Source organism: Mytilus edulis, chromosome 7 (genome assembly GCF_963676685.1).
Source record: "Mytilus edulis chromosome 7, xbMytEdul2.2, whole genome shotgun sequence".
NCBI lineage: Eukaryota > Metazoa > Mollusca > Bivalvia > Mytilida > Mytilidae > Mytilus > Mytilus edulis.
This window is the reverse complement of record NC_092350.1, coordinates 119,229-131,285: the sequence shown is the minus strand read 5'-3', so window position 1 is coordinate 131,285 and position 12,057 is coordinate 119,229.

Below are 12,057 nucleotides of genomic sequence, written 5' to 3'. Positions count from 1 at the left end.
TATATGTGAATCTAAATTCCACATGTGGCTTGATATGGTCATCTTGAGAATTGCAATTTCTTTTTAAATTACCAAAAGGTAAGAAACAACTAATTTTTTTTAAACTTCATCCATGTTTCAAGGTGATTTGACTGTTCGTCTCAAAGATCTCGTTCGACAAGTTTATGCATAAAGATAATTGAGAAAAAAAAGGATATCTACCTTAAAAACTCTACTGCCCTGTCTTCACAAAAGAAAATGAAAATCTTTATTCAGCAAGTGAAAACAAAAGTGAAATCCATTAATTAAAAAGTAGAGTCCTTCCTAACCTTAATATAGAATGTTATAAAATTTTTTTTCAGCAAGACTTATAAACACGTGAAAAGACTTTATTATGAAACAACAGAAGACATGTCATAATTAACCATCATTAGGATATATAATCCCGCAGTTAGGTATAATTTTACTGCAGTTATAATACAAACTTTTCACGTAACAGTTAATCAAATCAAATCAAGTTCTTTATTTACCATTTCAAAGTTGTTAAGTCCGCATTCATTTCCTTTATTTAACTTCATTAGGTTTCATGGAAATGACCCCATGGCCCCCCTTGTGGAGCAATTTCTATTGTGACGTCACCACATATACTTTTAAAGGGATACTTAAAAAGACAATTTCAATGATATAACGAAAACGAAAACAATTCTCATGCGATTTTTTTAGCTGCAAAATTAGTCCAATAATTTCTACACATTTAAGAAAGAACCGGACAAAGATCTATTGAGGAATAAAGTAGTCACAACGAAATTAAGGGACATACCTTTACACGTCTGAACCCTTGAAAGTCTCAGCATCAAATGGGTGACATTTGGAGGTAAACGATGTTTTATATTGAGGGCTAGCAAAAAGGCAATTACTTATTTTACCCTTTTCATTTTAAATTGTTGTTACTTATCCAATTCTCAACGGATTTTCATCATCTAGGCACCAATTCAAAGCTAATTGTTTCAGCAGTAATAATAATGTCAACAAAATATGACTATCCTTAAAAATGTATTATGAAACTGTCAAGGTAGATATTAATGTAAATTCCATATGTGGCTTACATGGTCATCTTAAAAATTGCAATTTCTTTTTAAATTACGAAAACGTGAGAAACAACTACATTTTGTATATAAAACTCCTCCCATGTTTCAAGGTGATTTGACTGTTCGTCTCACAGATCTCGTTCGACAAGTTTGTGCAATAAGATAACTGAGAGAAAAAAGTATGTCTACCTTAAAAATTCTACTGCCCTGTCTTCAGCGAAAAAATAAAAAACTTTAAACGGAAAATGATTAATTCTGAAATGTCTTAAATTAAATAGATACGAATCTAAATTATTAAATTATTAAAAATCATTAAAAAAAAAGAAAAGCAAGTGAAAACAAAAATCCATTAATTCAAAAGTAGAGTCCTTCCTAACCTTTATTATAGAATGTTATAAATTTGTTTTTTGTTCAGCAATACGTATTAACACGTGAAAATACACAATTATGAAACAAAAGAAGACATGTCATAATTCACCACCATTAGGACATATAATCCCGCAGTAAGGTATATTGTTACCGACGTTATAATCCAAACTTGTCGCGTAAAAGTTAATCAAATCAAACTCAGTTCTTCATTTACCATTTCAAAGTTAGTAAGGCCGCATTCATTTCACTTATGTAAGTTCATTAATTTCATGGAATTAACTTAAAGTTACCCTTATGCAGCAAGTTTTATTGTGACGTCACCAATTATTTTGTTCAAAGAATTAAAATGACAATTTCAGTCATATAACAAAAAAAAAAACAATTCTCATAGGAATTTTTTAGCTGCAAAACTAGTCCCATAATTTCTACACATTTAAAAAAAAACGGACAAAGATCTATTAAGGATTAAAGAAGCTACAACGAAATTAAAGGGCATACCTTTACACGTCTGAACCCTTTCAATTCCCAGCATCAAAAGGGTAGCATATGCAGGTAAACGATGTTTTATATTGAAGGCTAGCAAAACGGCATTAACTTATTTTACCCTTTTCATTTCAAATTGTTGTTACTTATCAAATTCTCAACGGATATTCATCATCTAGGCACCCATTTAAAGCTAACTGATTTAGCTGTTATTATAATGTAAACAAAATATGCTAATCCTTTAAAAATTATCATGAAAACTGTCAAAGTAAATGTAAACGTAAATTCCACATATGGCTTTATATGGTCATCTTGAGGATTGCAATTTGTTTTTAAATTATGAAAACGTAAGAAACAACTAGATCCTTCATATAAAAATCCTCCCATGTGTTAAGGCGATTTGACTGTTTGTCTCACAGATCTCGTTCGACAAGTTTATGCATAAAGATAACTGAGAGAACAAAAGATATCTACCTCGAAAACTCTACTGCCCTATCTTCACAAAAGAAACTAAAAATCTTTATTCACAAGCATTTACATCAGCGAAAAATAAAAACTATAAATAGAAAATACTTAATTCTGTAATGTCTTGAATTAAATAGATACTGTTACGCCCCGGTGATTTGAAAGCTGATATTTTACTGTGGTCTTCGTTCCACACTTGATACACGCAGATGTCCGTTGTTGTGTTCTGATTCGTAATTTACAGAAGAAATAGCTTACTTTGACCTTATATTATATGCTGACTTCTTTAAATCTATATATCGACTCTATTTATATGTCTAATTATTCATTTTGTATTTGTTTATACTTAGTTTCAGTATAGCGCGCCAAATGTAACGTAACGTGTTCTTGTTTATGAAGAACTTGTGTATTACGTCACACGTTGTATAAAATAAGGAACGCATGTTCCTACGTGGAGATTCTCTCCAACAACCTCCATGCAGTTAGCAGTCTCTCTTAAATGCAGTGCACCAAGTAGATTTGCAGCACCAAGTAAAGTTGCTTGGTGAGAGTTTTTAGATGCAGTGCACCAAGTAGATTTGCATGCACCGAGTACGCTGAGTATTCAAGTTGAATGCAGTGCACCAAGTAGATTTGCTGCACCGAGTTAGCTGAGTATTTGAATGCCGTGCACCAAGTAGATTTTCTTGCACCGAGCAATTGTTTTATTAATCTTAGTGCAAGCAATGCACCTTGCCGTATTACTTATTGTATATAATTATTAACGTATTTTGTATCTTGAACCGCTGTATTTGATGTATTGTTTAAATAGAAATAATACAATTAATGAACTTTCAGTATGATCTTTATTATTACTTCCTTCACCAGAGGCCCACAAAAGTAACTACGGGTGTAGTATATCCTGACAAGAAAACCCCGGAACGTTACATTGGTGTCAGAAGTGGGATTATAAATTTTTATTCATAAAAAAAATTATCTGGTGAAGTTTGAAAAATAAAAATCATTTTAAAATGGATGATTCCTTGCAGTCTGATATAATTCAATTTAATCCAACTGATAGATCATCTATTGCTAGTGATGATACAGTGGAGAATATTACATATGCAGAGAGAACAAGTTCGCAGAGTTATGAATCTATTCAAGCAGACAATCAATTTAATAGTTTAACAGCTATTTCACCTGCAGTAGGAGACATATTTGAATCACTCACAAATCAAATAAGAGATACATTTCATATGGTGACACAACAAAATGCAGCAAATCTTTCTGTGATGGAAGAGAGATTTCAAAATCAAATCACACAGTTGAAAGAAGAAATATTTAATTTAAGAAAAGAGTTTGATAAACAAAAGTCTAAATCTGATCAAATTCAATCTGAAAGATCAGAAATTATTGTTCCAGAAGCTGATATCATAAAAACACATGCAGTACCTTCAAATTCTGAAACATGCAGTTATCAAAATTACAACACTAGTAATAGTCAAAATACAAGGGGTATGCAATCTCATCCAAGTTATTATGCTGACGTTTCACAAAAACATAAAGTAAATATGAAGCCGCAACCCTATGATGGTACTGATGATATTGAAGAATATCTCAGTCAGTTTCAAATTTTAGCTGAAGTTAATGGTTGGGATTATAAAACAATGTCACTATGTCTAGCTAGCAGTTTGAAAGGTGGTGCTAGAGCCATTTTAAATGAATTAGATGAGTTTAAAAGACGTGATTTTGATAGCCTAGTTGATGTTCTTCATAATAGATTTGGTTCAGTTCATAGGTCTGAAATATTCAGAGCTCAGTTACAGACTAGAGTAAGAAAAGATAATGAATCTCTATCTGCCCTCAGTCAAGATATTAAAAAAATGACTCGCTGTGCTTATCCTGGTGCCCCGTCCTCTGTGACTGATATACTGGCTTTGGATCGGTTTATAGATTCATTAAATGACCCTGAAATGCGTCTTAGAATACGAGAAGCAAGGCCTAAAAATATAAATGATGCTGAAATTTTAGCTATTAGATTTGATACTTTTAACCAAGCAGATAGAATAAGGTATCATAGCTTTAATAACGCTGTCACTGGAATGTCTGTCGAGTCAAAGAATAAATGCTTTCGCTGTGGTGAAAAGGGACATGTCAGAAAAACTTGTCCTTATAGAGAATAACTGATAAAGTTATAAATATTGATTTCGTATTATGTGTTTTAATATTTATGTTTTAAAATGTTTTAAATATCTAATTCTTGAATGTAATGCAGAAATATGCTGAAAAGTAGAAACAAAAGCTTGCTGAATGTTGTTGTCTTCCTGTCGTTGATCTAATGCTGTTGAAGTAAAATTTGCAAGAACTAGTAGTGGTCCAAACTACCACTATACAATAAAAACACACTGCACGCAGAAATAATTAATTGTCTGTGTAATTATACCCGATGCGGAAATAATAGAATAAGTCAAGCTTCATGAGTAAAAAATGAGGCCATGGAACCAGACTTATTTTATGCTATTGTATCGGATGTAAGTTACATCTAGACTAAATACAAGTCAATGAATGGTTTGTTAGGAATACTGTTGCTTATGTTGTTTTTGAAGTCGGTTCCTGTGACGAAAGAATGTCTGTGGAAGACTTATATATTTTAAGGGTGTTACCCGTACGTCCTGTGATGAGAATATCTGTGGAGTATTGGTGATTTTTAGTATGGTCCTGTGACTGGTATATTGTCTGTGGAATACTATTGCTTATTTGGATATCGAATTGTAATATCAGCGACTGGATTTAAGTATATATTTTGTTTATGTGCAAACCATAACAAGAATTGTACATATAAACTGATTTTAACTAGACTTGAAGCGGCGAGTCAACCATTTAATGAATATCACTAAAGAAACTTGTACAGCTTTAACATTTTATTGAACTTTGATATCAACAAAGAACTTTTTATCTCACCACAAGAGAGATATATGTTATCGAATCCTATTAAACATTTTACAGAAGACAATGAACAGGAAGAGGAAGACGGTCTGAAGAGTGGAAATACCTGCATGGTTGAATGATGGATAATTATATTTCTATTTCTATGAAGTGTTTCTTACTAAACATTATTGTTTTATCTTACACCAAGAGACTAACGAAGTGAGACTTTTTGTGCTTATTTTATATTACATTATGAAATGACATCCGCATGACATACATACTCTCATATTTGAGGACAAATCCTTTTTATATAAGGTAGGGGGTAGTGTTACGCCCCGGTGATTTGAAAGCTGATATTTTACTGTGGTCTTCGTTCCACACTTGATACACGCAGATGTCCGTTGTTGTGTTCTGATTCGTAATTTACAGAAGAAATAGCTTACTTTGACCTTATATTATATGCTGACTTCTTTAAATCTATATATCGACTCTATTTATATGTCTAATTATTCATTTTGTATTTGTTTATACTTAGTTTCAGTATAGCGCGCCAAATGTAACGTAACGTGTTCTTGTTTATGAAGAACTTGTGTATTACGTCACACGTTGTATAAAATAAGGAACGCATGTTCCTACGTGGAGATTCTCTCCAACAACCTCCATGCAGTTAGCAGTCTCTCTTAAATGCAGTGCACCAAGTAGATTTGCAGCACCAAGTAAAGTTGCTTGGTGAGAGTTTTTAGATGCAGTGCACCAAGTAGATTTGCATGCACCGAGTACGCTGAGTATTCAAGTTGAATGCAGTGCACCAAGTAGATTTGCTGCACCGAGTTAGCTGAGTATTTGAATGCCGTGCACCAAGTAGATTTTCTTGCACCGAGCAATTGTTTTATTAATCTTAGTGCAAGCAATGCACCTTGCCGTATTACTTATTGTATATAATTATTAACGTATTTTGTATCTTGAACCGCTGTATTTGATGTATTGTTTAAATAGAAATAATACAATTAATGAACTTTCAGTATGATCTTTATTATTACTTCCTTCACCAGAGGCCCACAAAAGTAACTACGGGTGTAGTATATCCTGACAAGAAAACCCCGGAACGTTACAATACGCATCTAAATTATTTAAAGAAAATGAAAAAAAATGAAAACATAGGTTAAATCCATTGATTTAAAAGAAGAGTCCTTCCTTACCTTTATAATATAATTCCATCAATTGTTTTTTTGTTCAGCAAAACGCATTAACACGTAAAAATACACAATTATGAAAAAAACAGAAGACATGTCATTATTTACCACCGTTAGGACATATAATCCCGCAGTTAGGTATATTTTTACAGCAGTTATAATCCAAACTTATCGCGTAACATTTAATCAAATCAAACTAAGTTCTTTATTTGCCATATCAAAGTTATTAAGGACGCATTTATTCCCCTTATTTAAATTAAGGACGCATTCATTTCACTTATTTAAGTTCATTAGTTTCATGGAATTAACTTAAAATTACCCTTATGCAGCAAGTTTTATTGTGACGTCACCAATTATACTTTTAAAAGGATAATTAAAATGACAATTTCAATATTATAACAAAAAAAAAAATTCTCATAGGATTTTTATAGCTGCAAAACTAGTTCCATAATTTCTACACATTTAAAAAAAACCAGACAAAGATCATTTGCGGATCAAAGAAGCTACAATGAAATTAAAGGGCATACCTTTACACGTCTGAACCCTTATAATTCTCAGCATCAAAAGAGTGGCATATGCAGGTAAACGATGTTTTATACTGAGGGCTAGCAAAACGGCATTTACTTATTTTACCCTTTTCATTTCAAAAAAATTGTTGTTACTTGTTGTTATCCAATTCTCAACGGATTTTTATCATTTAGGCACCCATTTAAAGCTAGTTGATTCAGCTGTTATACTAATGTAAACGAAATATGCTAAATCTTTAAAAACTATTATGAAAACTGTCAATGTAAATGTAAACGTAAATTCCACATGTGGCTTTATATCGTCATCTTGAGAATGAATTGCAATTTCTTTTAAAATAATGAAAAGGTAATAAAAATCTATTTTTTTTATATAAAAAAACCTCCCATGTGTCAAGGTGATTTGACTGATTTTAAAAAAAAGCAAGTGAAAACAAAAGTGAAATCCATTAATTTAAAAGTAGAGTCCTTCCTAACTTTTATAATAGAATTTTATAAATTGTTTTTTGTTCAGCAAGACGTATTAACACGTAAAAAAACACAATTATGAATAAACAGAATTTATGTCATAATTTACCACCATTAGGACATATAATCCCGCAGTTAGGTATATTTTTACCGCAGTTATAATCCAAACTTTTCGCGTAACAGTTACTCAAATCAAACTAATTTCTTTATTTACCATATCAAAGTTATTAAGGCCACAATCATTTCCCTTATCTAACTTCATTAGTTTTTATGGATATAACCCTAAGGTTCCCCTTACACAGCAATTTTTATTGTGACGTCACCACACATACTTTTAAAAGGATAATTAAAATGACAATTTCAATGATATAATGAAAAAAAGAAATCTCAGAGAAATTTTTTAGCTGCAAAATTAGTCCAATAATTTTTAAACAAATTAAAAAAAAAACCGAACAAATATCTATTGAGGAATAAAGAAGTTACAACGAAATTAAGGGACATACCTTTATACGTCTGAACCCTTGAAAGTGTCAGGATCAAAAGGGTGACATATGGAGGTATACGATGTTTATATAGAGGGCTAGCAAAAAGGCAAAATTGTTGTTACTTATCCAATTCTCAACGGATTTTCGTCATCTAAGCACCAATTCAAAGCTAATTGTTTCAGCTGTAATAATAATATAAACAAAAAATGACAATCTTTAAAAAATTATTATGAAAACTGTCAAAGCAAATGTAAATGTAAATTCCACATGTGGCTTTATATGGTCATCTTGAGAATTGCAATTTCTTTTTAAATTACGAAGACGTAAGAAACAACTACATTTTTCATATAAAAATCCTCCCATGTTTTAAGGTGATTTGACTGTTCGTTCCACAGATCTCGTTCGACAAGTTTATGCATAAAGATAACTGAGGGAAAAAAAGATATCTACCTTCAAAAATCTACTGCCCTTTCTTCACAAAAGAAAATGAAAATCTTTATTCACAACCATTTACCTCAGCGAAAAAAACTTTAAACGGAAAATGATTAATTTTCAAATGTCTTAAATCAAATAGATACGAATCTAAATTATTAAAAAAAAAAAAGAAAAGCAAGTGAAAACAAAAGTGAAATCCATTAATTAAAAAATAGAGTCCTCCCTTACCTTTATATTAGAATGTTAAAAATGTGTTTTTCGTTCAGCAATACGTATTACGTGTGGAAATACAAAACTTCGAACAACAGAAGACATGTCATAATTCACCACCATTAGGACATATAATCCCGCAGTTAGGTATATTTTTACCGCATTTATAATCCAAACTTTTCACGTAACAGTTACTCAAATCAAACTAAGTTCTTTATTTAACATATCAAAGTTATTAAGGCCGCATTCATTTCCCTTATTTAACTTCATTAGTTTTTATGGATATAACCCTAAGGTTCCCCTTATACAGCAATTTTTATTGTGACGTCATCACACATACTTTTAAAAGGATAATTAAAATGACAATTTCAATGATATAACGAAAAAAAGAAATCTTAGAGAAATTTTTTAGCTGCAAAATTAGTCCAATAATTTTTACACATTGAAGAAAAAACCGGACAAAGATCTATTGAGGAATAAAGAAGTTACAACGAAACCAAGGGACATACCTTTATACGTCTGAACCCTTGTAAGTCTCAGCATCAAAAGGGTGACATATGGAGGTAAACGATGTTTTATATTGAGGGCTAGCAAAAAGGCAATTACTTATTCGACCCTTTTCATTTTAAATTGGTGTTATCCAATTCTCAACAGATTTTCATCATCTAGGCACCCATTTAAAGCTAATTGATTCAGCTGTTTTAATAATATAAACAAAATATGCTAATCCTTTAAAAATTATTTGAAACTGTCAAAGTAAATGTAAACGTAAATTCCACATGTGGCTTTATATGGTCATCTTGTGAATTGCAACTTCTTTTTTTTTAAATTACGAAAACATAAAAAACAACTAAATATTTTATATAAAACTCCTCCCATGTTTCAAGGTGATTTGACTGTTTGTCTCACAGATCTCGTTCGACATGTTCATGCATAAAGATAACTGAGAGAAAAAAAAGATATCTACCTAAAAAACTATACTGCCCTGTCTACACAAAAGAAAATGAAAATCTTTATTCACAACCATTTACATCAGCGAAAAAAATAAAAACTTTAAACGGAAAATGCTTAATTCTGAAATGTCTTAAATTAAATAGATACGAATCCAAATTATTTAAAAAAAAAAAGAAAAGCAAGTGAAAACAAAAGTGAAATTCATTAATTAAAAAGTAGAGTCCTTCCTAACCTTAATTATAGAATGTTATAAATTTTTTTTTTTTTTTGTTCAGTAATACGTATTAACATGTGAAAATACACAATTATGGATAAACAGAAGACATGTCATAATTTACCATCATTAGGACATATAATCCCGCAGTTAGGTATATTTTTTCACCGCAGTTATAATCTAAACTTTTCGCGTAACATTTAATCAAATCAAACTAAGTTCTTTATTTACCATATCAAAGTTATTAAGGCCGCATTCATTTCCCATATTTAACTTCATTAGTGTTTATGGAAATAACCCTAAGGTTCCCCTTATATAGCAATTTCTATTGTGACGTCACAACATATACTTTTAAAAGGATAATTAAATTTCGACGAAAACGGTCACAAAAAGGTTGGTTTATATTTTTGAAAACATGGCTCGTTTTTTTAATTAATCTTCAAATTTGGTTAGGTAAAAAATGTCAAATTTAAAGCTCTACATTTTAGTATTTTGACCCAATTAAGAAAAAGCAGTCTTTTCATTTTGATAGTAAGTTTTTAGAATAAACAAACGTTGATGATTTTGTTCTTTGTATGACTTTGTGCTATGTATGACGCAATGATAAGCCAAACATTGGCGTTAAAGAAAAAAAAGCAACGACTTTGATTTATTTTTATTTATATTTAAGAATGGATTATATAAAATCATTTATTTATAACTAGGATTGCATATTTTTATATTTATACTTTAAAAATATGTGGTTTTAGTTATAAATAATTATTAAACAGCTTAACTACAGAAAAAGATGAAAGACAACGTATCAACAATCTTAGCATAAAGCACAACAAACAAAGTATATTATTTTTGTGGTTGGGAAATATATCTTTGATCAACGATTGATGGCTAGTATGGAATATATTTGTTTACAGAAAAGATTACAGTAAATAAAAGTATCTTTTTAACACTCAAGCACCCTAAATAATTATTGCACTCAGGGCTTTTTTGTTTTTTTAAAATATATCTTATTAATTGACAGCACAGAATTAGGAAGAAAGAAGATTTAAAGAAATTACACAGAAAGGTTATAGTAAAGAAAACAATAATGCCCTGTAAATAATTATCTGTTTTACGTTTCATTTTGTTTAAGAATATATTTTGTTATCAATCAACATATACAAATTAAGAACAAAAAAAGAAGAAAAGAAGATTACGGAAAAAAAACAATACTTTTATCAAGATTGTACATGTGTTGTATTCATTCTAATAAATATTGATTTAATAACTTTTTTGTTCTTTTCAATACATTCGATTAATCAACAGAACAGAATTAAGAAAAAGCATGAAGAAGAATGATTATAGTAAGTATAAATATCATATTAAAAAACAATTAAGCACCGAAAAAAGTTATTGATATACGGGCTTTATTGCTTCTTGAAATATATCAACAGAACAGAATTAAGAAGAAGAAAAGAAGGACAGAAGAAGATGTCAAAAGAAATTATTAGTTAAGAATGAAATAATTGGGAATTTTTTTTAAATAATTAACTCGAATTTCATTCTATATTATATTTTTGTTTTATTATCAGCAAAAACAAACAAAAAACTCAGTTTGGGATCAAAAAGTGAGTCACGCCCCGACCACCTCCGACTGCATATACTTAAAGTAATGTTTGCTGCATTAATACATCTTTGATCCTTAAAAGACGGGTATTTTTTTCCAGCAGGGTATTGTTTAACCACCATACATTAAAACTTTTACCGCAGTTAGGCATATATTTACAACAGTAGATTACCTTGAAGTAGCGAATTATATTTCTAACGGCGGTAAAATACGGCATGTCCGATATTTATTAAAACAGTCTTGAAACACTTGCTAAATTACATTTATTCAAACTGTTAATGTTTAAAAACTTAGGCAGTAAAATTAGGGTTATGAATGACAAGATTGGTAAATAAAGAACGTAATTTGATTTGATTTACCGATACACTAATTTTGGATTATTATTACGCTTAAAATACACCTTACTGCGGGATTATATTTCTTAATTGTGTAAAATATGACTTATTAAAAACATACGACTTCCTTGATTAAAATGTTTAATATGTTGTTTTTAAAAGTAGAAGTTAAGTGTTTGTGTTTATTTGCAGTCACTCCAGTCATAATCTTAAATGGTCAAATCTAGTAGTATGTTCCTGATTGGAATGAAAAAGATTCATGTTGCCAATAACTTCCATAGAAGCCTTTTTAGTACTTTTTTGATAAAGGGTAACTATATTAGCATTTATCGAAATGCAATCAGT